This window comes from Pithys albifrons, chromosome 4 (genome assembly GCF_047495875.1).
Source record: "Pithys albifrons albifrons isolate INPA30051 chromosome 4, PitAlb_v1, whole genome shotgun sequence".
Lineage (NCBI taxonomy): Eukaryota > Metazoa > Chordata > Aves > Passeriformes > Thamnophilidae > Pithys > Pithys albifrons.
The window spans coordinates 377,659-401,176 of NC_092461.1; the positions used below are offsets into that span (position 1 = coordinate 377,659).

General features: G+C 56.2%; 2 long non-coding RNA genes across 3 annotated transcripts in view; one reads left to right on the forward strand and one right to left on the reverse strand.

The window, feature by feature from the left end:
* The window catches only part of LOC139671016 (uncharacterized), a 51,182-nt gene extending 35,340 nt beyond the window's left edge, over nt 1-15,842 (forward strand). Inside the window, exon 4 of the long non-coding RNA XR_011697646.1 lies at nt 13,997-15,842. This is a non-coding gene — a long non-coding RNA (uncharacterized lncRNA). The remainder of the gene's footprint in view (nt 1-13,996) is intronic.
* LOC139671014 (uncharacterized) overlaps nt 11,867-23,518 on the reverse strand; it is a 354,063-nt gene continuing 342,411 nt past the window's right edge. For both annotated transcript variants that reach the window (XR_011697644.1, XR_011697643.1), the window contains exon 10: nt 11,867-14,152. This is a non-coding gene — a long non-coding RNA (uncharacterized lncRNA). The remainder of the gene's footprint in view (nt 14,153-23,518) is intronic.

Below are 23,518 nucleotides of genomic sequence, written 5' to 3' on the forward strand. Positions count from 1 at the left end.
TGAAGGCAGTTCTGGGGACACCCCAGATTTACAGCTGGCACACAGTGACAATGCCCACAGCTGCCACCAGTGTTTGTTTGGGTCCCACAACTGCACTGTGGGTTGTCTGCTCACAATACCCACACAAACACCTCTCAGCCTGCACCAGCTGCTCTTCTCTGTGTTACAGCCGTGGAAATAGCTGGGAGAGGAAACTTCTCTTCAAATATTTGCACTAGTACAAAGTTCATTTCTCAGTGAAGGTTTCCACAAATCTTTCATGATTATTTCATACAAATCCTTGCAAACTCAAGTTCCCGGGCATGAAAATCCACAGCACAAAATTCTTCCTACCTCATTCCCCCTCAGCAAATTTGAGTTGTGCTGTAACCCAACTCAGACAGTAACAATTCCAACAGAGAATTTAATTTCTGCATTTATAATTCACAGTTCTCAGTGGGAACAGTTACAAATTACACTGTTTTGCTTTTGTTCCTGCTTGCACAATGTGATCTGGCAGAGTGAAATTTTCATGCTACACCCAGATAGGGATTTCAAAATTTCTTCTCTGTTGACTTATTACTTTGACCACCAAAAGAGGGAAGGAAACAATATGATATAATTGACAAACACAGTGTACATACTTAGTGGAAAAATTGAACTTTTCAAAACAGAGTGTCCTAAATGTAGCAATTGAGAGGTAATACAACAAACACTCTGCTTTTTAAACTGGTATGACTGGGCACTTTACAGCATCCACCCCAGGCCAGACCTACTGATCACTCAGTGTAACTGCATCGATAGAGGGAGGGAGGTCTGAGTGAGTCCAGGGGAACTTGCACAGACCTCTCTACCTGGAAAGGACCTGGCAGTGAGCCAGTCACAGCCTCAGCTGCATCCAAATACCCTCTGTCAAACAAACCTTGGGTGTTTCTGCCGAATTCAGAGGGGTTTGAGCTCCACTGAACTAACCCACTCTCACAAACACACTGCTGCTCCTCATGAAACAACTCTGAAATATTACAGGAGCCATCAGGAATGGCATCCTGATGGGCTTTAGGCAGGATTCGTTTTGGCAAAGGGTTTCCAGCAGCGTGCTGCAGTTTAAATTTCTCTGGCTATCTGCCCTGCTCTCCTTGGAGCTGTGCCTGGATGTCTGACTACAGCCAGGTACAGAGAAGAGAAGTTGCTTTTCCTGGCCCAGACGGCTCACAGGGAGGGGACAGCAGGGAGCAGGCAAGCCCTGGGGGAGTTTCAGAGGCAGAGTCCTTTCCAGGGACAACCTTCCCTGCCTCAGGCACTGAAATAGTTTGGGATGTGGGTTTGGTTCTCTGCTGGTTCCCGGGAGGAGGTGTGAGAGGCACAGCTGTTTCCTTGGCCTGCCAACCTGTACCCCCTTGGCACTGCCCTGCACCGAGGGCACCATTTGAAGGAGGGTGCACCAGCCCCTCCCTCCTTGCAGCACAGCAGGGACCTGCACATGGCATCAGCTGGGGTTTATGGAGAGCAGCTATTTTAATAATGCTGGGGGAAAGCACTCCATGTTTTCTCAGAGGGAGCACACGCATCCGAGTTGTAAGAACAACCTCTTTTTCTTGAGGGGAAAAAAGATAGAAAGAAACAAATCTTTGGAATTGGCTAATGTAAATAGAGAGAAATTAATTTCAGAATTGGATGTACAGGGACATTGGAGCCATCAGCAAAACTAACAGCTCACATGTCTGGGACTTGAGCCTCTCCTCAGCACAGACCATCATCCTGACAGGCCTTGCTGTTGTCCTGCTCAGTGAGTGTTGAACTCAGAGCCAGGGGCTGCTCAAGGAAAGTTAATCATCTGAGGTACTTCCTGTGCCCCAGCACATGAGAACTTTCCCTATTAGCCAACACAGTGCTGTGCCAATGCCAGGCCAGAACTGCAGCACCAACAGCAGCCACTTATTTTCTGAGGGAGAATAACACTTATTCCCCCTCACCTCTACCCCCTTTGGCTCCTCCCTAATGAAAGGTCAGAGGCCAGGCCTTTATTTCCCTGCAGCCCCTGAATGCAGCACAGCATCAGGAGAGAGTTCAGTGCCCCTGAGTGTGCTGAGGCACCGAAAACTGGAACCAAATGTTCCTCTGGGGCCTGACTGGGGCTGCCTTTGCTGCTCTGCTGTGCTTGGGAGCTCAGTGAGTCACTCGGGCACAGCTTGGGCACAGCTCGGGCACAGCTTGGGCTGCTCCCTGCCCGGCTCCTCGTGCTGTCCCTGGCACTGCCTTTGCTGCTCTGCTGTGCTTGGGAGCTCAGTGGGGCACTCGGGCACAGCTCGGGCACAGCTCGGGCTGCTCCCTGCCCGTCTCCTCGTGCTGCCCCTGGGGCTGCCTTTGCTGCCCTGCCGTGCCCCTGGAGCTCAGTGGGGCACTCGGGCACAGCTCGGGCACAGCTTGGGCTGCTCCCTGCCCGGCTCCTCGTGCTGCCCCTGGGGCTGCCTTTGCTGCCCTGCCGTGCCCCTGGAGCTCAGTGGGGAACTCGGGCACAGCTCGGGCACAGCTCGGGCACAGCTTGGGCTGCTCCCTGCCTGGCTCCTCGTGCTGTCCCTGGCACTGCCTTTGCTGCTCTGCTGTGCTTGGGAGCTCAGTGGGGCACTTGGGCACAGCTCGGGCACAGCTTGGGCTGCTCCCTGCCTGGCTCCTCGTGCTGTCCCTGGGGCTGCCTTTGCTGCTCTGCTGTGCTTGGGAGCTCAGTGGGGCACTTGGGCACAGCTCAGGCACAGCTTGGGCTGCTCCCTGCCTGGCTCCTTGTGCTGCCCCTGGGGCTGCCCTGGCCTGGCCACAGGGCTCAGTCCCCCCTCAGTGCCCACTGCTGCCCCTGTGCCATTGCATAACCCAGAGCCACCTGCCGTGACAGGTCTGTGCCACCCCCTGTGTCCCCATGGGCACTGTCACTGTGCCACCCACCATGCCAGGTCTGTGCCACCTCCCTGAGTCCTCACTGTCACTGTGCCACCCACCTGTCACCTCCCTGTGTCCCCATGGGCACTGTCACTGTGCCAACCACTGTACCAGGTCTGTGCCACCTGAGTGTCCCTGTGCCAACCCTGTGTCCCTGTGCCACCTCAGTGTCCCTGTGCCACCACAGTGTCCCTGTGCCACCACAGTGCCCCCAGACTGTCTCCATGTCCCCTGGGCAGGGATCAGCTTCCTGTCAGGGGGACAGAGCGAGGAGGGACATCCCTCACTCTCAGTGCCATCCCTTTGTCCCTGTGCCACCTCTGTGCCCCCAGACTAATGTCCCCATCTCCCCTGGGCAGGGATCACCTTCCTGTCAGGGGGGCAGAGGGAGGAGGAGCCTCCACCACCCTCAGTGCCATCAGTCGGTGCCCGCTGCCCTGGCCCTGGGCACTGACCTTCTACAGCCGAGCACGTCAGGCCTCGGCCCTCAAGGCCTGGGCGGGCAAGAAGGAGAATGCCGAGGCTGCCCAGGAGGAGTGTGTGAAGTGGGCACTGGGAGGGCATTTGGGGCTGGGGACACCTTGGGGATGACGGGACACCATAGAAAGGAGAAGGTTTGGAGGGTGACACTCAGAGACAGGGATAAGGAGAAGGTGGAGAAGGTCAAAAGGACTCTGGGAGGGCACCTGGCCCATGGGGACACCTTGGGGATGCCTTGGGGATGAGGGGACACCACAAGGACATCATGGGCACACCTTGGGGACATGGGGACACACAGGGGACATCATGGAGACACCATGGGGACACCACAGGGACATCATAGGGACACCACAGGGACATCATGGGGACATCACTGGGACATGGAGATGGGTCTGGAGGAAAAGGTTTGGTCAGTGACACTTGGGGACATTGGGGACAAGGACAACACCAAGGCTGCCCAGGAGGAGTGTGTGTGACATGGGCACAGGTAGGTCACCTGGGGTTTGGGGGGCACCTTGGGGACATGGGGACACCTTGGGGACATGGGGGCACACCACGGGGACATCATGGGGACACCTTGGGGACACCACCGGGACCTGGGGATGATTCTGGAGGAGAAGGTTTGGTGGGTGACCCAGGGACAGTGGGGACAAGGACAACACCAAGGCTGCCCAGGACGTGTGTGTGACATGAGCACAGGTAGGTCACCTGGGGGTTGGGGACTCCTCAGGGATGTGGGGACACCTTGGGAACATGGGGACACCACAGGGACATCACGGGGCCACTTTGGGGACATGGGGACACAATGGGGACATCATGGGGACACCTTGGGAACACCTTGGGGACATGGGGACACAATGGGGACACCACAGGGACACCTTGGGGACATCCTCGGGACACTACAGGGACAGCTTGGGGACATGGGGACACCTTGGGGACCTGGGGACACCATGGGGACACACTGCGCCGATACACTTGCTGGGGGTTTTTATAATAACCTCGGGACACTTTTGTCCATGGGGTCAGTAATTTATTTCATGGGGACACCCTGGGGGTGTGGGGATGGGTCTGGGGGAGAAGGTTTGGTGGGTGACACTTGGGGACACTGGGGACAAGGACAACCAAGGCTGCCCAGGAAGACTGTGTGACATGGGCACAGGGAGGTCACCTGGGGGTTGGGGACACCTTGAGGACATGGAGACACAGCAGGGACAACTTGGGGACACCTTGGGTACACAGGGACATCATGAGGACACACTGGGGACATGGGGACACATTGGGGACATCATGGGTACACCATGGGGACACACTGGGGACATGGGGACATTATGGGAAGACATTGGGGATATCATGGGGACATGGTGGGGATACTATGGGGACACACTGGGGACACGGGAACACCTCAGGGACATCATGGGGACATCATGGGGACACATTGGGGACATGGTGGGAACATCATGGGGATACCATGGGGATACACTGGGGACATGGGGACATCATGGGGACATCATGGGGATACCATGGGGACACACTGGGGACATGGGGACATCATGGGGACACATTGGGAACATCATGGGGATAGACTGGGGACATGGTGGGGACATCATGGGGATACCAAGGGGACACACTGGGGACATGGTGGGGACATCATGGGGATACCATGGGGATACACTGGGGACATCATGGGGACACACTGGGGACATCACGGGGACATGGTGGGGACATCATGGGGATACACTGGGGACATCACAGGGACATGGTGGGGACATCATGGGGATACCAAGGGGACACACTGGGGACACGTGGGGGACATGGTGGGGACATCATGGGAATACCATGGGGACACACTGGGGACATCATGGGGACACATGGGGGACATCACGGGGACATGGTGGGGACATCATGGGGATACACTGGGGACATCACAGGGACATGGTGGGGACATCATGGGGACACACTGGGGACATGGTGGGGACATCATGGGGATACCATGGGGACACACTGGGGACACGGGGACACCTCAGGGATGTCATGGGGACATCACGGGGACATCATGGGGACACATTGGGGACATCATGGGGACATGGAAATGGGTCTAGAGGAGAAGGTTTGGTGGGTGACACTCAGGGACAAGGACAAGGTATGGCAGGTCACCTCTGGTTTGGGGACACCTCAGGGATGTGGGGACACATTAGGGACACCTTGGGGACATGGGGACACCTTGGGCACACCACAGGGACCTGAGGGTGAGTCTGGAGTCCCCTCAGTGCCACCCCCAGTGCCACCCCCTGTCCCTGTCCCCACTGCCCCCTCTCAGTCCCCTCCTTTCCCCTCAGTGCCACCCTCTGTGTCCCTCAGTGCCACCCCCTATCCCCACTGTCCCCTCTCTGTCCCCCCCTCGGTGCCACCCCCTGTCCCCTCTCTGTCCCTATGCTCCCGTCGCTGTCCCCCCGTGCCACCCCCAGTGCCACCCCCGTCCTCTCTGTCCCTGCGCCCCCCAGTTCCACCATCGATGCCACCCCCAGTGCCACCTCTCATCTGTCCCCCATGTCCCCTCAGTGCCACCCTCGATGCCACCCCCGTGTCATCCCTGTCCCTGTCCCATCCTGCCCCCCAGTGCCACCCCCTGTCCCCCGTCACCTCTTTGTCCCCCCAGTGTCACCCCCCGTCCCCTCTTTGTCCCCCCAGTGCCACCCTGTCGCTGTCCCCACTGTCCGCTCCCTCTCCCCCCAGTGCCACCTCCCATCTCTGTCCCCCTCTGTCCCTATGCCCCCCAGTGCCACCCCCAGTGCCACCTCCCATCTCTGTCCCCTCTCTGTCCCTGTGCCCCCCAGTGCCACCCCCAGTGCCACCTCCCATCTCTGTCCCCTCTCTGTCCCTATGCCCCCCCAGTGCCACCCTGTCCCCCTCTGTCCCCTCAGTGCCACTCCCTGTGTTCCCCCCACTGCCCTCTCAGTGCCACCCTCCCGTCGCTGTCCCCCCAGTGCCAACCCTGTCCCTGTACCCCCCAGTGCCATCCTCGATGCCACCCCCGTATCACCCTCCTGTCCGTCCCCCTCCTGACCCCTCTCTGCCACCACCACTGCCATCCACTGTCCCCTCTCTGTCCCCTCAGTGCCACCCTCTGTGTCCCCCAGTGCCACCCCCTGTCCTCACTGTCCCTATGCCCCCCAGTGCCACCCTATCCCCTCTCTGTCCCCCCAGTGCCCCCTCAGTGCCACCCTCCCGTCGCTGTCCCCCCAGTGCCACCCCCTGTCCCTGTGCCCCCCAATGCCACCCTCAATGCCACCCCCGTATCACCCTCCTGTCCCTGTCCCCCTCCTGACCCCTCTGTCACCCTGCTGCCACCCCCACTGCCACCCCTGTCCCCACTGTCCCCCCTCTGTCCCATCAGTGCCACCCCCAGTGCCACCTCCCGTCCTTGTCCCCTCTCTGTCCCCTCAGTGCCACCCTCTGTGTCCCCCAGTGCCACCCCCTGTCCTCACTGTCCCCTCTGTCCCTATTCCCCCCAGTGCCACCCCAGTGCCACCCTATCCCCTCTCTGTCCCTTCTCTGTCCCCTCAGTGCCACTCTCCTGTTGCTGTCCCCCCAGTGCCACCCCGTCCCTGTGCCCCTCAGTGCCACCCTCGATGCCACCCCCGTGTCATCCCTGTCCCCTCCTGTCCCCCCAGTGTCACCCCCTGTCCCCCTGTCACCTCTTTGTACCCCCAGTGCCACCCTGTCGCTGTACTCACTGTCCCCTCTCTGTCCCCTCAGTGCCACCCTTTGTGTCCCCGTCCCTGCACTGTCCTTGTTCCCCAGTGTCACCCCCAGTGCCACCTCCCATCTCTGTCCCCTCTCTGTCCCTATGCCACCCCAGTGCCACCCCAGTGCCACCTCCCATCTCTGTCCCCTCTCTGTCCCCTCTCTGTCCCTATGCCCCCCAGTGCCACCCTGTCCCCCTCTGTCCCCTCAGTGCCACTCCCTGTGTCCCCCCCACTGCCCCGGCAGTGCCACCCTCCTGTCGCTGTCCCCCCAGTGCCACCCCCTGTCCCTGTGCCCCCCAGTGCCACCCTCGATGCCACCCCCGTGTCACCCTCCTGTCCGTCCCCCTCCTGACCCCTCTCTGCCACCACCACTGCCATCCACTGTCCCCTCTGTCCCCTCAGTGCCACCCCCTGTGCCACCCACTGTACCCTCTCTGTCCCTATGCCCCCCAGTGCCACCCTCCTGTCCCCCCAGTGCCACCCCCTGTCCCTGTCCCCCCAGGTTTGGTGGGTGACACTTGGAGACATTGGGGACAAGGACAACACCAAGGCTGCCCAGGACGAGTGTGTGACATGGGCACAGGGAGGTCACCTGGGGGTTGGAGACACCTTGGGGCCACCTCAGGGATGTGGGGAAACGTTGGGGACATGGGGACATCATGGGGACATGGTGGGGACATCATGGGGATACACTGGGGACACGGGGACATCATGGGGACACATTGGGGACATCACAGGGACATGGTGGGGACATCATGGGGATACCATGGGGGGACATGGGGACATCATGGGGACACATTGGGGACATCGTCGGGATACCATGGGGACATGGTGGGGACATCGTCGGGATACCATGGGGACACACTGGGGACACGGGGACACCTCAGGGATGTCACGGGGACATCATGGGGACACATTGGGGACATCATGGGGACATGGAAATGGGTCTAGAGGAGAAGGTTTGGTGGGTGACACTCAGGGACAAGGACAAAGTATGGCAGGTCACCTCTGGTTTGGGGACACCTCAGGGATGTGGGGACACATTAGGGACACCTTGGGGACATGGGGACACCTTGGGCACACCACAGGGACCTGAGGGTGAGTCTGGAGTCCCCTCAGTGCCACCCCCAGTGCCACCCCCTGTCCCTGTCCCCACTGCCCCCTCTCAGTCCCCTCCTTTCCCCTCAGTGCCACCCTCTGTGTCCCTCAGTGCCACCCCTTATCCCCACTGTCCCCTCTCTGTCCCCCCCTCGGTGCCATCCCCTGTCCCCTCTCTGTCCCTATGCTCCTGTCGCTGTCCCCCCGTGCCACCCCCAGTGCCACCCCCGTCCTCTCTGTCCCTGCGCCCCCCAGTTCCACCATCGATGCCACCCCCAGTGCCACCTCCCATCTCTGTTCCCCATGTCCCCTCAGTGCCACCCTCAATGTCACCCCGTGTCATCCCTGTCCCTGTCCCCTCCTGTCCCCCCAGTGCCACCCCCAGTGCCACCTCCCATCTCTGTCCCCTCTCTGTCCCTATGCCCCCCAGTGCCACCCTGTCCCCCTCTGTCCCCTCAGTGCCACCCTTTGTGTCCCCCAGTGCCACCCCCTGTGCCACCCACTGTACCCTCTCTGTCCCTATGCCCCCCAGTGCCACCCTCCTGTCCCCCCCAGTGCCACCCCCTGTCCCTGTCCCCCCAGATTTGGTGGGTGACACTTGGAGACATTGGGGACAAGGACAACACCAAGGCTGCCCAGGACAAGTGTGTGACATGGGCACAGGGAGGTCACCTGGGGGTTGGAGACACCTTGGGGACACCTCAGGGATGTGGGGACATGTTGGGGACATGGGGACATGGTGGGGACATCATGGGGATACCATGGGGATACACTGGGGACACGGGGACATCATGGGGACACATTGGGGACATCACAGGGACATGGTGGGGACATCATGGGGATACCATGGGGACACACTGGGGACATGGGGACATCATGGGGACGCATTGGGGACATCATGGGGATACCATGGGGACATCATGGGGGGACATGGTGGGGACATCATGGGGATACCATGGGGACATCATGGGGACACATTGGGGACATCATGGGGATACCATGGGGACATCATGGGGGGACATGGTGGGGACATCATGGGGACACATTGGGGACATCATGGGGATACCATGGGGACATCATGGGGGGACATGGTGGGGACATCATGGGGATACCATGGGGACATCATGGGGACACATTGGGGACATGGTGGGGGACATCATGGGGATACACTTGGAACAGGGGGACATCATGGGGATACCATGGGGACACACTGGGGACATCATGGGGACACATTGGGGACATGGTGGGGACATCATGGGGATACCATGGGGATACACTGGGGACATGGGGACATCATGGGGACACATGGGGGACATCACGGGGACATGGTGGGGACATCATGGGGATACCATGGGGACACACTGGGGACACGGGGACACCTCAGGGATGTCATGGGGACATCACGGGGACATCATGGGGACACATTGGGGACATCATGGGGACATGGAAATGGGTCTAGAGGAGAAGGTTTGGTGGGTGACACTCAGGGACAAGGACAAGGTATGGCAGGTCACCTCTGGTTTGGGGACACCTCAGGGATGTGGGGACACATTAGGGACACCTTGGGGACATGGGGACACCTTGGGCACACCACAGGGACCTGAGGGTGAGTCTGGAGTCCCCTCAGTGCCACCCCCAGTGCCACCCCCTGTCCCTGTCCCCACTGCCCCCTCTCAGTCCCCTCCTTTCCCCTCAGTGCCACCCTCTGTGTCCCTCAGTGCCACCCCCTATCCCCACTGTCCCCTCTCTGTCCCCCCCTCGGTGCCACCCCCTGTCCCCTCTCTGTCCCTATGCTCCCGTCGCTGTCCCCCCGTGCCACCCCCAGTGCCACCCCCGTCCTCTCTGTCCCTGCGCCCCCCAGTTCCACCATCGATGCCACCCCCAGTGCCACCTCTCATCTGTCCCCCATGTCCCCTCAGTGCCACCCTCGATGCCACCCCCGTGTCATCCCTGTCCCTGTCCCCTCCTGCCCCCCAGTGCCACCCCCTGTCCCCTGTCACCTCTTTGTCCCCCCAGTGTCACCCCCTGTCACCTCTTTGTCCCCCCAGTGCCACCCTGTCACTGTCCCCACTGTCGCTCCCTCTCCCCCCAGTGCCACCTCCCATCTCTGTCCCCTCTCTGTCCCTATGCCCCCCAGTGCCACCCCCAGTGCCGCCTCCCATCTCTGTCCCCTCTCTGTCCCTGTGCCCCCCAGTGCCACCCCCAGTGCCACCTCCCATCTCTGTCCCCTCTCTGTCCCTATGCCCCCCCAGTGCCACCCTGTCCCCCTCTGTCCCCTCAGTGCCACTCCCTGTGTTCCCCCCCACTGCCCTCTCAGTGCCACCCTCCCGTCGCTGTCCCCCCAGTGCCACCCCCTGTCCCTGTGCCCCCCAGTGCCACCCTCGATGCCACCCCCGTATCACCCTCCTGTCCGTCCCCCTCCTGACCCCTCTCTGCCACCACCACTGCCATCCACTGCCATCTACTGTCCCCTCTCTGTCCCCTCAGTGCCACCCTCTGTGTCCCCCAGTGCCACCCCCTGTCCTCACTGTCCCTATGCCCCCCAGTGCCACCCTATCCCCTCTCTGTCCCTTCTCTGTCCCCCCAGTGCCCCCTCAGTGCCACCCTCCCGTCGCTGTCCCCCCAGTGCCACCCCCTGTCCCTGTGCCCCCCAATGCCACCCTCAATGCCACCCCCGTATCACCCTCCTGTCCCTGTCCCCCTCCTGACCCCTCTGTCACCCTGCTGCCACCCCCACTGCCACCCTTGTCCCCACTGTCCCCCCTCTGTCCCATCAGTGCCACCCCCAGTGCCACCTCCCGTCCTTGTCCCCTCTCTGTCCCCTCAGTGCCACCCTCTGTGTCCCCCAGTGCCACCCCCTGTCCTCACTGTCCCCTCTGTCCCTATTCCCCCCAGTGCCACCCCAGTGCCACCCTATCCCCTCTCTGTCCCTTCTCTGTCCCCTCAGTGCCACTCTCCTGTTGCTGTCCCCCCAGTGCCACCCCGTCCCTGCGCCCCTCAGTGCCACCCTCGATGCCACCCCCATGTCATCCCTGTCCCTGTCCCCTCCTGTCCCCCCAGTGTCACCCCCTGTCCCCCTGTCACCTCTTTGTACCCCCAGTGCCACCCTGTCGCTGTACTCACTGTCCCCTCTCTGTCCCCTCAGTGCCACCCTTTGTGTCCCCGTCCCTGCACTGTCCTTGTTCCCCAGTGTCACCCCCAGTGCCACCTCCCATCTCTGTCCCCTCTCTGTCCCTATGCCCCCCAGTGCCACCCGCAGTGCCACCTCCCATCTCTGTCCCCTCTCTGTCCCTGTGCCCCCCAGTGCCACCTCCCATCTCTGTCCCCTCTCTGTCCCTATGCCCCCCAGTGCCACCCTGTCCCCCTCTGTCCCCTCAGTGCCACTCCCTATGTCCCCCGCACTGCCCCCTCAGTGCCACCCTCCCGTCACTGTCCCCCCAGTGCCACCCCCGTGTCACCCTCCTGTCCGTCCCCCTCCTGACCCCTCTCTGCCACCACCACTGCCATCCACTGTCCCCTCTGTCCCCTCAGTGCCACCCCCTGTGCCACCCACTGTACCCTCTCTGTCCCTATGCCCCCCAGTGCCACCCTCCTGTCCCCCCAGTGCCACCCCCTGTCCCTGTCCCCCCAGGTTTGGTGGGTGACATTTGGAGACATTGGGGACAAGGACAACACCAAGGCTGCCCAGGACGAGTGTGTGACATGGGCACAGGGAGGTCACCTGGGGGTTGGAGACACCTTGGGGACACCTCAGGGATGTGGGGACACGTTGGGGACATGGGGACATCATGGGGACATGGTGGGGACATCATGGGGATACACTGGGGACACGGGGACATCATGGGGACACATTGGGGACATCACAGGGACATGGTGGGGACATCATGGGGATACCATGGGGGGACATGGGGACATCATGGGGACACATTGGGGACATCGTCGGGATACCATGGGGACACAGGGACATCATGGGGACACATTGGGGACATCACGGGGACATGGTGGGGACATCATGGGGATACCAAGGGGACACACTGGGGGCATCATTGGGACACATGGGGGACATGGTTGGGACATCATGGGGATACCATGGGGACACACTGGGGACACGGGGACACCTCAGGGACGTCATGGGGACACCTTGGGGATATCACTGGGACATGGAGATGGGTCTGGAGGAGAAAGTTTGGCAGGTGACTCTTGGGGACCTTGGGGACAAGGACAACACCAAGGCTGCCCAGGACGAGTGTGTGACATGGGCACAGGGAGGACACCTTGGGGATGCGGGGACACACCGGGGACATCATGGGGATACCTGGGGGACATCATGAGGACATACTGGGGACACTTTGGGGACACCTCAGGGACATCATGGGGACACCACGGGGACATGGGAACACCTTGGGGACATCATTGGGAAATGCAGATGGGTCTGGAGGAGATGGTTTGGTGGGTGACACTCAGAGACAGGGACAAGGACAAGGTATGGAAGGTCACCTTCCGGCTGGGGACACCTCAGGGATGTGGGGACACATTAGGGGCACCTTGGGGACATGGGGACACCACGGGGACCTGGGGATGAGTCTGGAGAAGGTTTGGTGGGTGACACTTGGGGACATTGGGGTAAGGACAACACCAAGGCTGCCCAGGAGGAGTGTGTGTGACATGGGCACAGGGAGGTTACCTGGGGGGTGGGGGACGCCTTGAGGACACCTCAGGGATGCGGGAACACCTTGGGGACACGTTGGGGACACCTCAGGGATGTGGGGACACCTTGGGGACACCTTGAGGACACCTCAGGGACTCAGGGATGCGGGGACACCTTGGGGACACCTCAGGGATGCGGGAACACCTTGGGGACACCTCAGGAATGTGGGGACACCTTGGGGACACCTCAGGGATGCGGGAACACCTTGGGGACACCTCAGGAATGTGGGGACACCTTGAGGACACCTCAGGGACTCAGGGATGCGGGGACACCTTGGGGACACCTCAGGAATGTGGGGACACCTTGGGGACACCTCAGGGATGCGGGGACACCTTGAGGACACCTCAGGGACTCAGGGATGCGGGGACACCTTGGGGACACCTCAGGGATGTGGGGACACATTGGGGACACCTCAGGGATGCGGGAACACCTTGGGGACACCTCAGGAATGTGGGGACACCTTGGGGACACCTCAGGGATGCGGGAACACCTTGGGGACACCTCAGGGACTCAGGGATGTGGGGACACCTTGGGGACACCTCAGGAATGTGGGGACACCTTGGGGACACCTCAGGGATGCGGGGACACCTTGAGGACACCTCAGGGATGCGGGGACACCTTGGGGACACCTCAGGGATGCGGGGACACGTTGGGGACACCTCAGGAATGCGGGGACACCTTGGGGACACCTCAGGGATGCAGGGACACCTTGAGGACACCTCAGGGATGCGGGAACACCTTGGGGACACCTCAGGGATGTGGGGACACCTTGGGGACACTCTGCCCTCAGTGCCCGCACGTAACCCGGAGCCTCCCCCGCACACGTCCATGGCAGGGTTAGCCCCGCAGCGCCCACAGCAGCAGCAGGAGGTGCCGGCAGTGCCGGGTCAGGCTGGGAGTGCTCCCGAAGGGCTGCAGGCCAAGAGCACTTCCCACTCAGGGCACAGAAAGGAACAGTCGATGGTCAGGGAAAAAGAAGATGGAGCAGTCCTGATCTGATCTTCTCACTGCTGCTTGGGAATGGTTGGATGGCCAGCCTCTTCTGGATTCGCAGGTGTCCGGATCCCAAAGCCCCAGTCCTGGCCACGGAAGCCTCACAAGCAATGGCACACGAGCTGCTTGCAGAGGCTTCAGGTGAGGAACAGCAGCTTCTGCTTGGATGCTTCTCACTGCAGAATTGCCTAAAAACCGGCATTGTGCATCTACTTTGCTGTGCAAGGGAAAAAGGAAGAGGTGAGACATGGTCACCTCAATTAAAGCTTGCAAAAAGAAATGAAGAATTACATACAATTCTCCTTTGAAACAGTCAAGTCTCAAAACAGTAGAAAAACCCAGGAGCACTTCATTCAGGATGGTACCTAAAGGTACACAAAGCCCTGATATATTGTAATCCCCACATCTGCACTTAAAAGCAACGTGCAATTTCCTCTGCTTCAACAGGGCTCTTCGAGTGAAAGGACTGAGCACTGGGGGTCAGAAACCTCTACACGATCTCTGCCATTGAGCAGCAATTGTTCACAAATGCCCTGCATAATTCAAGTGCAATCAGATTCAACTGGTTGTAGAGAGTCTGGTTTGCTATTCGGTTTGGGGACATCACCCAGCGTTGTGTTTGAAACAGCACAGCTGAGGTTTGCCCCCCTCAGCCTTTGCCAACCTGTGGGGGGGGTTTCCAGGTAAATCTCTGTCCAGTGACACTGTCACTGTGTAGAGTGGTAGCAATTCTACTCAGAACAACAACAAAGGGCCCCCTCGTCCCTGCCGGCCTGGGGCTCCCCCAGCAGGGCAGGGCATGGACTCAGCATGGCAGGAAATGTGGGCAGGAGACACCATTTCTGTGCAAGGCCCAAGGACTGAAGCACTCGACTGAACACGTTTGGCCTCAGCCTGTGGGACACACTAAGTGATTCATGGATGCAATTTTGAAAGGGGGACAGTGCCAAGTGGTATTTTGCAGAACTGTTCAGGAGAAAAATCTGTTCCCTTGAGTGCTTCATGTCTAAATTTCTTTAAAGCTTGTCTCATTTTGACTTCATCCTGATTTTTGAATGTCTCCTTTTCCTTTTACCTTTGCCTTTCCTGTGGGTCTCCATAAAGCAAGAAGCCTGGCACGGCCATAGCCTCGGCTTTGTTACCTTCAAAGCCACCTGCAGGATCTGAGCCTTGATACCAACTATTTGTGTAATCTGTATAGAGTATCTCTCTCTATGTGTGTGTAAGTTTTGTGAGTATTTTGTAGCTGTGCATGAGGACACATACCATGACAATAATAAAATACTTCATTAGCACTACAAAAGAATAAAAAACCGTACAAAAATGCAGGCCCTCTATCCCAAGTGCTCTTTCCTAATGTTGTGGGTTTGGATGGAAGGACAGTGCAAGGGGAGCTGAGTGTGCAGGAGGACTCTCTATCTCCAAAAATTAGTTAGCTTTAATTACCACTGTGGTACTTTATTTATGTATGGAGATAAAAACCTTGCATGCTTCAAACATCACTTTCCTGTGAAATAATTTTGTCTTTTTGATCTAATCTGAGCAGAGTTTGGTGTTCTTTCCTTGGATAGGAATCTCAATTCTGCCTTGAGCAAAGGCTTTACAAACATTGTATTACTCAGTCTTACTTTTTTCAGGGCCAAGCTTTTAATTTCAGTCTAGATGGCCTTTTCCTGGGGCTGCTGCCTGAGGGGATTGCTACAGGTGCTGCTCACACCTTGTCCTGCCCAGCCTGCCCTGTGGAAGCCCCACAGAGATGCAGGAATCCTGCACAGCTGGGGGACAGTCAGGAGGCAGCCCGAGTCAGAGAAGAGGAGATTGAGGTGGAGCTTGGAGCAAACCCTGGGAGCAGCCCAGGGCTCTCGTGTCCCTGCTCCAGCCCCCTGGCTGACCCCCCCACCTGGCAGAGCTGGGGAGACAGAGCTGTGCCCCCACTGCTGGGGCACAGGGCAGCTCTGGAGCAGCAGGGAGGGAGGGAGGTGCTGCCTGTGGTGCCAGCTGGCACCTCATTTTACACCTGTCGTAAACACTCCGGTTCTGCTCAGGGTACAAAACAAAATGCATGTCCAGGTCGAAGGGTGAGTGGTTACAGAGCAGAGCACATGAGCTTCATGGAAACAGGCCCTCAGAAACAAATTTCTAAAAGCAGCACAAAGAGGAGAAAAAATTAGGAAAAGGAGGAAAATGTGCATTATCTTCCCTACTCCTTAAAAATACACAATTTCCATACTGAGCATCCACTGCTAGAAAATTATCGATCCTGCAACAGCAACAGCACTTTTCTTCAGAAACATTTCAGAAAGTTTGTTGAATGAATTAGGAGTGTGAAATTTATGTAAGCTATTTGGAGCAGGACTGATCTTTAATGTATTTGTACAATAGCTAGCACAAAATATTTATAAACATCTAGCCAGATAAATGGAGTTATTGGGCAGTGTCACCTAAAATGCAAATAACAGTAGCAACAACAATAATAAATCTCTCTCTACTGACCTGGAATTTAACTCTGAATCTGTTTAACTTCATTTTTGGAAAGCCATTGCATGTATGTGCAGCCAGACCCGTGGGCTGTGCTGGATCTCAAAGCTCCTTCTATTCCAAGGGCTCAGGGCAGGTGGCACAGGGCTGTGTGCTGCTGCCTCTGCATGGGCAGAGCCACCTCAGCCTGGTCCCAGCTCCCCCGGGAGCCACCTCAGCCTGGTTCCAGCTCCCACAGGAGCCACCTCAGCCTGGTCCCAGCTCCCCCGGGAGCCACCTCAGCCTGGTCCCAGCTCCCCCAGGAGCCACCTCCTCCTGGTCCCAGCTCCCCCAGGAGCCACCTCAGCCTGGTCCCAGAGCCACCTCCTCCTGGTCCCAGAGCCACCTCCTCCTGGTCCCAGAGCCACCTCAGCCTGGTCCCAGAGCCACCTCCTCCTGGTCCCAGCTCCCCCAGGAGCCACCTCCTCCTGGTCCCAGCTGCCCTGGGAGCCACAGGCACACCACTGGAAACAGGAAGACCCCAGCTCAGCCTCCCCTCCCCATCAGCTGCCTCTCTGTCCCTAAAGAACAATCAGTCCATGTCCTGCCTCAGCTCCCACCAGACAGGGTGACTTTCACTGCCTCCTGTTCAGCTTTAGTGGCTCAGTGTCATCCTTGGGCCTTTTGCCTGTTCTTACCTTGGTTTTTCTCAGCTGTGCTGGGATTGCTGGGGAGGTCACAGTGGGACCAGGAAAGAATGAAAACTTTGGATTATGCTTGCCGAACATATTCCAAAGATGAACTTTGGAAAAATAATGCTTTGTTTTTATGTCTATACATTAAATGAATCTCTTCAGTAAGCCAGGAGTGGCAACTAAAATTCCTTTAGTCCTTTTCCCCCTTGGAACTGAGGCCAATGCATCTTAAACAATAACAGTGAACCAGAAACACGTGCACAGTGTGAGCATCTGACCACCTGACTTCAGCCAACTGAGGTTTACTTGTCTGACCCCTATTTTCCAACGGTTTGACTGACACAAGTGTCCCCTCTGATCTGTTTTCAGGGATGCTTTCCAGCCACCAGACAGGCAGAGAGGGGAACCTGCTCTCACTCCAAGGGTTGCCATGAAGGGTCTCTCTTTCCTGTGGAACCTTTCCTAAAGCCTCCACATCCATTTGCAGGAGAGTCATTAGCAGAGGTGAAGAGAAAAGAAACAGACTTTCATTGCTTTTAATGCCGTGGTTAGAAAAACAAGCATGAACTTTTTCTCCAGCCCTTGTGTCCTCTTTCTTCCTTTTACTGGTTTTTCAGTCTCGGGCTGTCTGTATGCAGAGTAACACTGTGAACAGGGCCCCAGTGGGCCACGAGTGCAGGCAAGAACTTAAATCAGACTGAGCCTCTAAAGAACTTTTTTTTTTTCCTGAGAGCAAAAGATTTCCACAGGATTTAAGGTTTAATATGTGACTTTTTTCCCCAGGAACTGGCTGTTGATTGTCAGTGAGCCTCAGCCCCCTAACCCCCTTAGGCTCCTTTGGACATCCCACCCTCAGCCAGACAAAGCTTGGGGTTTAGCTGAGGAATGAAGGTAACACTCACAGGGATGTCTCAGCCTATGTTGTGTTATAAGAAGACAGAGATAAAGGGGGACTGGACAGCAAAATAATTAACTGTGGAACTTTCTCACTCTGTTAAAGAACAAGTGATGCCAGTAACAGGGGCAAGAAAGGAAGGTCAGAGCAGAGATGAGAATCTAAAAAGCAGCTGCTGGAATATGAGCCATTTGCTTCCCACATTTAAAATGAAGGACCTGAAGTCCCTACTGGATCTCAGTGAGAAATGACAGTAGAGCCTTTTTTTTTCTTTTTTTAATAATTTTTTCACATTTTAGAAGACACTCCTATTTCTGAGAAATATGTCGTAGCTTTTATGGACTGGTTTGTTCAGCACAATTGAAGAAGGCAACTACAAGCTGTGGGAGGAAGGGAGGGCAGCAGCAGCTCAGAGTGGTGTGGCTGATCCAAGCACCTCACCCATCATAGGCCACACATCCAAATAGTGCAGAAAGGGAACTCTCAGAGCTACATACACTTATGTCTGGAACTAGACCCCCCCAAACGGGAACAAAGACAAATAGCATCTCATTTTTCTCTTTTTTGTCATGAGCTAAATGCTTCAGTGTTGGTTCAGTAGGGACCCATGAGCATTATCTTCTCTTGGAACACTGACAGCCTTTTCTTGGGCTGTCACTCACCTAACCCAGTTCTGCCTAAAGCACAAGGTGGAGTGAGCTGGCTTGTTGCTTTGCTTGGGTTGTTGTTTTGGGGATTTTTATTTATTTATTTGCTTCAGTTTGGTCTGGTTTTGTTTTTTAATATGGCCTGGCAGAATCCAAGAGGTTAAAGAGCTTTGGCTTAGTTGAGAGCTGAGCTTATCAGGCTTTATCTGCACGCAAGGCAGTTCAGCCTGAGCAGCAGCCCAGCCCAGGCTGGGTCAGGGCTGGGCAAGGCACAGCCTGGCCAAGGGCAGCCCCTGTTCCACAGTCTTTGGGGATTGCAGCTTACATTAGGTGGTGGCTGCTGGCCACAGGAGGGCTTTTCCCCCTCTTTTGCAATATATCCAAAAGCCACTCTTACAGGGATTTCTGCAAACCTGTCATGCATTTAAGAAAAGCCATAGATCTTCCCATTCACCTGTGAACTACAGTTTGATAGCTTGGACACAGAGATGAATCTGTTGAAGAATATTTAGGAAATATGTCTCATATCACTGAACCCCTTAATGCCAGGGTCATTCAAGTACTTGGGCAGTTTTTAGCTGTATTTAGGGACACCTAGTCTGGATCTCAGGTTTCAAAGTCAGTCTGATTTTCAAGAGTAATTACTGGTCCCTCTGTGAAAATTAGGCCCCTTTTCACTGTTACATCCCTTGGAAGAGGCTTCACATCTGTTCCAAACCCCTTGTTTCCAAACCTATACCTACAGAAAAGAAGCCCCAAAGTTTAGCCCTTGGTGCCCCAGGCAGGTCTCTGTGGTCAAGCAGGACAGGCAGAAGGGCCATCAGAGTTCAGCCTCTGTTGCCTCTGAGGGGCCACAGCTCTGAGTCACCATAAATAACAGTGGCTCAAGTAACACATTTGCACAGTCCTTCTGACGAGAAACCTGAATGTCAGATGAGGGAAATTGTGATTCTCATGGGAAAAAATGTGGTAAACATGTTTCACGTCAAACATGGTATGCCCACACAGCCAGATCCAGTGAGAAACCCTCTGCTAGCTTTTTTCTCATTACATTGTAAGAAAATATAAATATCCATGTCATCGTTTTCATTTTCTTGTGGCTGGAGCCTCACTCAGAGGCTTCCAAAATGACACTACTGAAGAGTAGAGCCCAACCTCACTGTTTGGTGAACAAACCCAGGCCAGGCAGCAGCTCCCCTGAGGAACAGAGTGGCAGCAGTGAGCAGTGTTTCCAAACAAGTGGACAAACACAAATATACAGAGCAGCCACTACAAAGTCAGGGCTTGTCTTCTCATTTCTTCTGGATATTTAAGGTGAATCAAAGCCAAGCCAGAGGCTTATGCAACCAGAGGGAAACAGTCCACATGTTTGGGCCATTTTCTCGTGGCATTTCCTGATGAAAAACTGCAAACACAACAGTTCTTGCTCTGAGCTCCTTAGTGTTTGTATGTTGTTCCACACGAACCAGACACTGACAGCAAAGATTCAGCTGGGCTTTTTTTGCTACTGCTGTTTGGGGGAACAGAAAGTGTTCCTTTGGGAGGGGAGAGGAGGAACTTCTCTGAGGACAGGTGTCAGTGGTGGGGCAGAATGAATTCATTTATTTTTCTATTTCTCCTCCTAGCTCCCCTCCTTTCTCCAAGGAGCTGGGTTTGCAGGGAGTCCCCATGCTGGAAGCACCCAGGGTCACACAGCATTAGAGGCTCTCCCAGCTCGCTCCCAGAGGCTGCAACAAAACCCACTCATGGGACCTTACTGCGACCCAAAAGCTGAGTAACTGTTTGCAGAACAAACATACCTACATGCAAAATGACAGGAGTCAGAGCAATCAAATCCCTCCCTCAAGGCTGTATTTACCTGAGCAGCCTCTCTTTGCCAGCAAGGCCATTCCAATAGCCCGTGGGCAGGGGGGCACTGCTGGAGGCACAGCCCCACACTGATGTCCCTCTGGACGTCACTGCAGCAGCACTGACTCTGCTCAGCCAGTCTTGCTGTCAGGAAAAGAAACAACTCTCCTGTTCCCTGGCAGGACTGAAGCCACATTGTACAGCTGTCATTGGGCTCCCTGAATGTGCCCCTGGTGGGGAAGGCAGCACTCTGCCTGCCTGCAACTCGGGTAACAAACAGCACAGCCACGTCTGGGCCAGCTCTGTTAGTCTGTTTCAAAAAACACTGACATTTTCTTACACGGACATAATTTACAATTAAGTAACACTACAGTGCCCTGGTGTGTAGGGGCCAGCAAGCAAACAAGACTCCTTTCACAAAGATTAAAAAAAAATAAAAAGCACAGTCTCATGCTCTCTGAGGTCACCATGGCTGAAAACTGGGGTGAGTGGGGAGGAACTACGACCTTTGTGTGACATGGCTTTGGCTTTGCAATGTGTATTATGCTCCCACAGCCAAAACTCCAAGTGCAAGTGGAATTAAAAGCAGTAGTAATGCCCTCTGGGGACAGCACCTCCCGTGTCTACACCGCATCTTCCTGTGTCTACACCCACTACAGCTCAGACAGCAGTTCTGGGGGCTGAGCATGCACACTGTTTGGACCTCTCATTTATACTCCCAGGGTGCCCGAGTTCCCCTGAGTGCCAACACCACATGGGAAACCTCAGGAGCACTCACAGCACCAACCAAAGTGCCCCCCATACACCCCCCGGCTGGAGCCCCTTGTCATGTTCCACTTCCTGGAGCCTCCTCCAGCTGCCAGCATGGGCCCACCAGGCTGCAGGGGATGCCCCTGCTGGCCACATTCCCAGGGAAAAATTTAACAAAAAAATTAGAATGTTTAGGGTGGGCTTAGCTAGGAGGGGTGCTCTTCACACCCATCACCTGTGTGCCACCCATCCATACTGGAAAGCACAAGGTGGTGCTCATGGACTGGCAAGGGAAGCAAAGGACACGAATTCCCTCGGGGTGGGCACTAAACAGAAAAGACTGTGCTGCTCATGACCCTGGCACAGCTGGGCTTCTCTGGGCTGCAGTGCACAGTCCAACCTGTCTGAGCCCAGCAGCTGAGCACAGGTCACAAGGACAGGACACCGCAGCCCCCCATGGTGACAATGATGGCACGCCTGTCACTGCTGAGCTGCTGTGGCATCACTCAGGGTGGCAGCTGAGAGCTGGGTGCACTCTCCTCTCCGCCTTTTGCAGAAGCTGCTGTGAGGAGCCACAGAGGTGGCCTGTTCCTCCTGCAATCAGCTTTTGGCTCTGTTTTCCCGTGTTTGCAGGACAGGAGGCCTGTCCCTGTGGGAGCCTGCGATGTGCACTGCAAGGTAAAACCATTCTCTGCCACCGGGTGTCAGCTGAGGGCATCAGTCTTGGATCACAGCCCCTGCATCAGGGTGGCCTCTGGGAATCCTCCTAGCCCTGACTGGCACGGGAGTGGGTTCATCTCCCCCGGGGCAGGGCACCTGGCAGCCCTCTGCTCCCTCTGCTGTCCTCCCCTCTCTGCAGGGCACACCCTGGGCAGGGGGTCAGAGTGGCACTGTTGGTGCCAGAGATGAGAGGCAGCTGTGGCTGTACATGCAGCACTAGGCACTTCTCCTAACTCACAGATAAATAAATCATCCCAGGTATAACTGCCTCAGGGAAAAAAAGCCTTTTTATACCTGAGGATTATCAGCTCTGTGCTAGTGACTTGAGGCCCCAAATCCCTCACTAGAAAGTGTGTCACTAATTCACCAGCCCCTGCAACAGCAACAGAAAGGAGCAGCACCTTGTCAGCTGGGGCAACCTATGAAAACTCTGTGACTGCTACATTGCATTAATGATGGATTGAAAACAGACAGTGACACACAAACTGCAGCACTGGTTTTGTCTAACAAGTGAACAGAACCTCACTGTGGGGGCACATGTTGCTCTCAGCCTCCCAGAGCAGCTGAAGTGAGAAATACAACACCACACCTCCTGGAGGACAAGGACCCGAGCCCTCAATACTGTCCCAGGCTGAGGAGCTCTGCGTTCACGGCTCACAATCACTGCATCACAGTCACATTTTTTAAGTGCTGGAGGGGTTTTGTACCAGGGACATGTAATAGATGTTGGGTAATGGAAATACCCAGCCAGCATTAGTGGAGACAAACCCCCAGCATTCCCTCCTAGGCTCCCTGTGAGCTCGGGAGTGCCCCAGGCAGCGTGGCCAGGGCTGCTGGCAGCAGGTGGCCCATGCCTGAGCTGGGCAGGGAGCTGGGGACACACCTGGCCATGCCCTCAGCCCTTCCCAACAGAGCAGAGCAAATCCCTCTGATACGGGCGAGGTACGAGTGCACATGTGGGGCTTTATCTGAACGTGAGTCGAGCTGTGAGTCCTTGCCAAAGCACTTTGGTCTGTGGGACACCCCTTGTGTGCACTCAGCCTTTTGCTCAGCTTACACTGTGCTGAAGAAGCAAGTTTGATAATACTTTCTTCTCTCACTCTTCCTTATCTTCTGCAACTTCAACCCACATCAGTAGAATAACATTATCCACAGGGGAAATTGTCCTATTTTTCCATTGTCTATAGGTTACAGAAAATTTGAAATCAAATTTGAAATTAAAAATTGGCAGAATATGAATGGAAGCCAGTATTAACTGCAAACTTCAGTACAAAGTATATTCATCTGATCAAAGCAATATTCTATATCCTGTGGAAGCTTTTGAAGAATATTTAGAAGTAAAACAAGTGGGAAAAATCTCTCTGTGCCAAACTTTGAGCTGTTTTTTAAACACACATCAAGGCAAAGCCATAAAGCAGCCAATTGCCTGCATCTTCTGCCAAGAGCAGCATTCCCTCTCTTCTCTCTCTCCCTCACTTTTCCCCTCCTCCTCCCTCCAAATGAACAAGTTCAAGATCAAGAAAATTGCATCAGGTCCCTGAAACACTTCTCAAGTTTGCAGGAATATCCCT